At 35.0% G+C, this 7,926-nt stretch overlaps 1 long non-coding RNA gene across 1 annotated transcript; it reads left to right on the forward strand.

The window, feature by feature from the left end:
* The first annotated feature begins 864 nt into the window (after positions 1-864).
* Positions 865-5,773, forward strand: LOC127443351 (uncharacterized). Its single transcript, XR_007897652.1, has 3 exons — positions 865-964; positions 1,051-1,113; positions 5,156-5,773. It is a non-coding gene; the product is annotated as an uncharacterized LOC127443351 (long non-coding RNA).
* The last annotated feature ends 2,153 nt before the right edge of the window (positions 5,774-7,926 follow it).

Raw genomic sequence — 7,926 nt, forward strand, 5'->3', positions numbered from 1 at the left:
TTTACAAGTAGCTGTATTTGAGAAGTTCAGAAGTTTGATTTTCTTTTATTCATTTTCCCCACCTGAATGAACGTATGAGTGATTAAAAAAATAAGGTAACACTGTACAAAAAGATTGTATTCATTAACATTAATTACTTAATATAAACTAACAATTAAGAGTAATTTTACAGCACTTATGAATCTTGGTTAGTGTTGTTTTCAACACATACTAATATAAATGTTAACATTAGTTAATGCAATATCAACTAACATGAACAAACAATGAACAACTGTATTTTCAAAAATGAACATTAACCAAGATTAATAATTGCTGAAAAAAATATTTTGTTCATTGTTGATACCTAATGCAATAACTAATGTTAACAAATAGAACCTGATTGTAAAGTGTTACCATAAGTAAATAAATGAAAATAAATAGTGAAATAGTAGATTAAATATGAAAATAATGACATCACATGATTGATCAAAGACACTTTAATTGAGGAATTCCTGATACAGTGTTAGATGAAAAGGCCAATTTATGTCAAAATATTAAAAAAAAAAAAAAAAAAAAAAAAACAAAGCATATATATATATATATATATATATATATATATATATATATATATATATATATATATATATAAAGAAAAACTGCATATGCATTTTAAATGTCTTTCAAACATTTTTTCCTCTTGTTATTGTGGCATACGTATGCATTTTTGCCCATTTCCATTTGTTATCCTCACCTTATAAACAATTAATCCAGCAGGACTGTTTCTTTCCTGTAAACCCCCTAAAGTAACATAAGAGTCAAGAGTCAATAGAGCATTGTGACATAATCAGTGCCACAGTTTGATTTCACTTTCTATATTGATTATATAAAGACTCATGAGATGCTCAAAGAGTCAGCTCTATATTTCCACTGCTGACCTAAAGAAATCTGAAACCAGATAAACACTAACATCAGCTCAATACTTCATGTGAGTATATGTATATGATGACATGGTTGACTTTAACATGTCAGGGATTGTTAATCATGTTTCTTGTCATTTAATTTACATTGCAGGTGTCCTTAAGTTTAAAAAGCAACTCAACAGACTCAAACTGAATTGATCCCTGCAGGGTGACGGTAAGACTGCTATTGTGTTCAATAATAATGAAAACAATATTAGCTGTTTTCTGACATGGTTCCTGATTTGAGACTGGGATTTATATATTAATATACAGTAAATAGATAAATAAATAGCAATAGCATTTAATCATCCAGATGACTAGAATCACTACTACCATTTACTATTCATAAATATTGAAAAACTATTGTTGCTTGAATGTGCACAGTGTCATTCAGTTCATAATGAATGATTCCAAAACTGGACATGTTTGGCAAAAAGTTTTTTTCTTTCTTTCTTTTTTTTTAAGCATAAGCTTAACAAAATTCAGAGATCTTAATTCATGTTATGTTCTTTGATAAGTCTTTATGTCTTGGTAATATTATTTAACATTAATTTTGTTACCTCAAGGTGCACAGTGTCATGCATATCCATAATTCATTTATATATTTTAAAAGTACATATATTGAAGGGATGGTTCTTCCAAAAGTGGACATTTTGGGCGAATATTTATTTGTTCTTGTTTTAAGCATATATATATATATACCGATCAGCCACAACATTTAAACCACCTGCCTAATATTGTGTAGGTCCCCCTCATGCTGCCAAAACAGCACCAACCTGCATCTCAGAATAGCATTCAGAGATTATATTCTTCTCAGCACAATTGTACAGAGCGGTTATCTGAGTTACCGTAGACTTTGTCAGTTCAAACCAGTCTGGCCATTCTCTGTTGACCTCTCTCATCAACAAGGTGTTTCTGTACACAGAACTGCCACTCACTGGATGTTTTTTGTTTTTGGCACCATTCTGAGTAAATTCTAGAGACTGTTGTGTGTGAAAATCCCAGGAGATCAGCAGTTACAGAAATACTCAAACCAGCCCATCTGGCACCAATCTGCAAAAATATCTAAAATCCTTAAAACAAGATCAGTTAGATTGATCTTGTTTTAGAAACAACACTGCATAAGATATTTAGGTTTTTTTCAGAGAATGTATTTTTAACATGTGTATTTTGTCTTACTGTACTGGCAGAGTTTTTATAGTCAAAACAAGTGAAAAAATCTACCAGTGCTGAAGAAGTAATCCAAAGTATTTAGATTACATTACTGACCTTGAGTAATCTAACAGAATACATTACGAATTACATTTTACAGCATGTATTCTGTAATCTGTAGTGGAATACATTTCAAAAGTAACCCTCCCAACCCTGTGTGTGTGTATATATATATACAGTGGTGTGAAAAAGTGTTTGCCCCCTTCCTGATTTCTTATTTTTTTGCATGTTTGTCACACTTAAATATTTCAGATCATCAAACAACTTTAAATATTAGTCAAAGATAACACAAGTAAACACAAAATGCAGATTTTAAATGAAGGTTGTTATTATTAAGGGAAAACAAAATCCAATCCTGCATGGCCCTGTGTGAAAAAGTGTTTGCCCCATCTGTTAAAACATAACTTAACTGTGGTTTATCACACCTGAGTTCAATTTCTCTAGCCACACCCAGGCCTGATTACTGCCACACTTGTTCTCAATCAAGAAATCACTTAAATAGGGCCTGCCTGACAAAGTGAAGTAGACCAAAAGATCTTCAAAAGCTAGACATCATGCCGAGATCCAAAGAAATTCAGGAACAAATGAGAAAGAAAGTAATTGAGATCTATCAGTCTGGAAAAGGTTATAAAGCCATTTCTAAAGCTTTGGGACTCCAGAGAACCACAGTGAGAACCATTATCCACAAATGGCGAAAACATGGAACAGTGGTGAACCTTCCCAGGAGTGGCCGGCCGACCAAAATTACCCCAAGAGCGCAGCGACGACTCATCCAAGAGGTCACAAAAGACCCCACAACAACATCCAAAGAACTGCAGGCCTCACTTGCCTCAGGTAAGGTCAGTGTTCATGACTCCACCATAAGAAAGAGACTTGGCAAAAATGGCCTGCATGGCAGAGTTCCAAGACGAAAACCACTGCTGAGCAAAAAGAACATTAAGGCTCGTCTCATTTTTGCCAGAAAACATCTTGATGATCCCCAAGACTTTTGGGAAAATACTCTGTGGACTGACGAGACAAAAGTTGAACTTTTTGGAAGGTGTGTGTCCCATTACATCTGGCATAAAAGTAACACCGCATTTCAGAAAAAGAACATCATACCAACAATAAAATATGGTGGTGATAGTGTGATGGTCTGGGGCTGTTTTGCTGCTTCAGGACCTGGAAGACTTGCTGTGATAAATGGAACCATGAATTCTGCTGTCTACCAAAAAATCCTGAAGGAGAATGTCCGGCCATCTGTTCGTGACCTCAAGCTGAAGCGAACTTGGGTTCTGCAGCAGGACAATGATCCAAAACACACCAGCAAGTCCACCTCTGAATGGCTGAAGAAAAACAAAATGAAGACTTTGGAGTGGCCTAGTCAAAGTCCTGACCTGAATCCTATTGAGATGCTGTGGCATTACCTTGAAAAGGCAGTTCATGCTCGAAAACCCTCCAATGTGGCTGAATTACAACAATTCTGCAGAGATAAGTGGGCCAAAATTCCTCCACAGCGCTGTAAAAGACTCATTGCAAGTTATCGCAAACGCTTGAGTGCAGTTGTTGCTGCTAAGGGTGGCCCAACCAGTTATTAGGTTTAGGGGGCAATCGCTTTTTCACACAGGGCCATGTAGGTTTGGATTTTGTTTTCCCTTAATAATAACAACCTTCATTTAAAAACTGCATTTTGTGTTTACTTGTGTTATCTTTGACTAATATTTAAACTTGTTTGATGATCTGAAACATTTAAGTGTGACAAACATGCAAAAAAATAAGAAATCAGGAAGGGGGCAAACACTTTTTCACACCACTGTATATATATATTAGGGCTGTCAAACGATTAAAATATTTAATCGCAATAACTTTATAAAAATGAGTGGACAAAATATGTTTTATCCAGATGTATTTTTCAGTCATCCACACAAAACCTGTAGCAGTAGCAGTTACGGAACACAGACAATCGCCTCGCTCTCGCACTTTCACTTTGTACTGTCTTGCCGCTGCAATGATGTTATAATGTTAGGAGCTCTATCTGTGCTTTGCGGGCATGTTATACTGCTGTGCTATATTGAAAAAATGCTTGGCGCAGGTCTCAGCATAATGTCTTCCACCATGGCAATGTTTTCCTGATGGCAAAGCATGTGACATTAGCATAATTTGTGTGAATTGACTCGCTTCTCAAGATCTATGGTTTATACAAAGGGACATATTACAAGTTAACAACATTAAAAATGAATTATGCGTTAACACGTTAATATATTGATTATAATGATACCATTTCTTCTTTCCTGGAGAACAATCAAATTATTATTTACATGTAAATTTCTAAAATTTTACCATTACTTTGCATACATAACCAAAACATTTTGAAAAAAAAAAAAACATTTAGAACCTACACTTCTATAAGTTGAAATATCAAGAAAATATGGGAATGTGACATAAATTGGTGACAGATTGGTGCCATCTGTTTCTGAGTATGTATTTACCATTGTGACAAAAAAAATAATATTTTTTTCTTCTTTCTTTTCTGAGGATGTTATAGAGTCTCACCCTGTAATTTCTGTCTGTTTTTTTTTTTTCTGCATTGTGGCTTATTTATTGATTGTATTTGACAGATAAAAAAAAAATGCTCTGATTTTGGTCTTTCCCATTCATTTTCAATGATCAGTCAGTTTTGACTGTGAATACCAAAGGTGTCACTTTTTTTTATGACTTATTGAATCAATCACATTATTATTATTAGTAGTAGTAGTAGTAGTAGTATTTGTGTGTGTGTGTGTGTGTGTGTGTGTGTGTGTGTGTGTGTTCAGATGGCAAATGGAGGAAAAGTCACCAAGTCTTGTACTGCTCAGATAAAGGAAACCATTTTTATTAAATGAGGAAAATTTATTTAGGTCAAAAATGACCGAATACCAAAGGAGGGTTAAAGATGTTTAGATATTATGTTTTGCAGTGTAGAACAGAGAGAACTAACATTATGAAATTTTAATTAAATATAAAAAACACCATCATTTTGCAAACAGGAATCCAGTGCAAGTGGACAAATAAAAGTGAGCAGTCATGGATTTCTTCAAAGCAGTGGGTGCTGTGGCATCAGGTGTGGCAGAGGGCACAGTGGGCGTGGTCAGAGCCGTGGTGGATGTTCCTGTAGGGATGGTGACAGGAGCCGCTAACAGTATGAAAGAAGCTGGTAGTAAAATCACCAGTGCCAGCTCACCAGGTGAAGGTGTTGATGCTGTGTTCGGTCTGATCACCTCTCCAGTGACCGGCGCAGTGTCCGGAGGAACAAAAGAGATCATCAGAGGGCCTGGAAAAGTTGTGCAGGGCATTGCAGATGGCATTGGTAAAGTTTTAGATGACTAATTTGGAGAGATTTGTTCTAATAAATCACTATAAACAATTGGCTTTTTTCCACACTTTATTTCTTTTTATCCTTTAGTAATTGCATTAGCAAGCATGTTAAACTCTGTATTTTTCACAAACATGATGTTGAAGATGTGTACTATACTAGTAAATGTGAGTTAGGCAGTTAGAATGTTTGTTGGCACATATCTAGACCTTTCTTACTACTTCTTACTTGGGAATCCAGTGTTAACTTAAACGGAAGCTGGTTGGCACGCAAAACAGCAGCAAAGATTAAAGTATCCCCTGGGTGTTATGTAGAGCATTAATAAAAAAAATTATAAATAATAATAAAAAAAAATAAAAAAAACAGCAGCAAAGATTAATGTATCCCCTGGGTGTTATGTACAGCATTAATAAAAAAAAAATTATAAATAATAATAAAAAAAAAAAAAAAAAACTGCGGCAAAGATTAGCTTACTGCCTTGTAGTTATAACACGGGTGGCAGATGTTGAGCTGATAAAGAAAAGCACGTCAGAAATCAGATGACTGATAAACATTTATTTCATTCATCAAACAGCCTGTTTACCAATCACACTAGAGTTTCTAGAGTTTGATTCAGGGCAGAACAAGTAACTTACTCTAGAGAGAGGCGGTGGCTCTCGTTCAGCCATGATCTCACACTGGCACTATTTCACAGCGGACCCTTCCTTTTCTAACTGTGAACTGTGAGCTACGTTGTGATTGGTCAAGAAGGAGTTCGATTACGTACAGACTCGATTGCTCTTTCTGAGTCCCCCAGAATCTGAATATAAAACCTGAATCAGTGTATTAAAAAATTTAATCTGAATTTTATGATCTGAATTTGAGCCACATACATTTGAATTTAACGTTTGAATGTAATTCAAGTTCAAGACAAAATGTTCAAATTCAAGTCTTCCATTTCAAGTCCCAGTGGCACATATTTCATTCCATAGTCTGGAATGATATGATGTATTTTCTAACTTTTTGTTTTTGTTAAGGATATTTTAATAAACTTTCTTACATTTTTAGCAATGTGTGTCTATTCTGATAAATTATGTACAGTAGGCTATATATAGTTTCTTGGTAATAGTGTTTATGGGACAATGAATTAATTTAAAAAAAGCACATTACAAAACTTTTGGTATATACAGGTCAGGAGCTCCAGTTAATGTTCACATCAACCATCAGAATGGGGAAAAATGTGATCTCAGTGATTTGGAGCATGGCATGATTGTTGGTGCCAGATGGGCTGGTTTGAGTATTTCTGGGATTTTCACACACAACAGTCTCTAGAATTTACTCAGAATGGTGCCAAAAACAAAACACATCCAGTGAGCGGCAGTTCTGCGGACGGAAACGCCTTATTGACAAGAGAGGTCAATGGAGAATGGCCAGACTGGTTCGAGCTGACAGAAAGTCTACAGTAACTCAGATAACCACTCTGTACAATTGTATTGAGCAGAATAACATCTCAGAATGCACAACACGTCAATCCTTGAAGCGGATGGGCTACAACAGCAGAAGACCACTTCGGGTTCCACTTCTGTCAGCCAAGAACAGAAAGCTGAGGCTGCAGTGGGCACAGGCTTACCAAAACTGGACAGTTAAAGACTGGAAAAACATAGTCTGGTCTGATGGATATTGATTTCTGCTGAGGTACTGACATGCATTTTTCATCCCTTGTTTATTTTAAATAAATAAATAAACAAATAAATAAAGTAATGCAAATTATTCAAATGTACTGGTACAACTTCTTAATAATAATGCCTTATATCTTCATTACCATAATATGACAATATTACTCGCCTGGAATTGCCTCTGCTTATCTCATCATCATCTTTGCTGTTGTTTGTGCATTCTTGAAGATTGTTTTTCTTCTTATGAATTTAGCTGTTGATTCTGCAAAAAATACCATCTTAAATTTCCATGCTGGTCCAGGCTGGTTTAAATATAGGCTATTTATTTTATATTTTTACCATATACAGGTATGTATATATATATATATATATATATATATATATATATAGATAGATTTATACAGTGCATCCGGAAAGTATTCACAGCGCTTCACTTTTTCCACATTTTGTTATGTTACATCCTTATTCCAAAATGGATTAAATTCATTATTTTCCTCAAAATTCTACAAACAATACCCCATAATGACAACGTGAAAGAAGTTTGTTTGAAATCTTTGAAAATGTATTTTTACAAAAAAAATCACATGTACATAAGTATTCATAGCCTTTGCCATGACACTCAAAATTGAGCTCAGGTGCATCCTGTTTCCACTGATCATCCTTGAGATGTTTCTACAACTTGATTGGAGTCCACCTGTGGTAAATTCAGTTGATTGGACATGATTTGGAAAGGCACACACCTGTCTATATAAGGTCCCACAGTTAACAGTGCATGTCAGAGCACAAACCA

Source organism: Myxocyprinus asiaticus, chromosome 7, assembly GCF_019703515.2.
Source record: "Myxocyprinus asiaticus isolate MX2 ecotype Aquarium Trade chromosome 7, UBuf_Myxa_2, whole genome shotgun sequence".
In the NCBI taxonomy this organism is placed as follows: Eukaryota; Metazoa; Chordata; class Actinopteri; order Cypriniformes; family Catostomidae; genus Myxocyprinus; species Myxocyprinus asiaticus.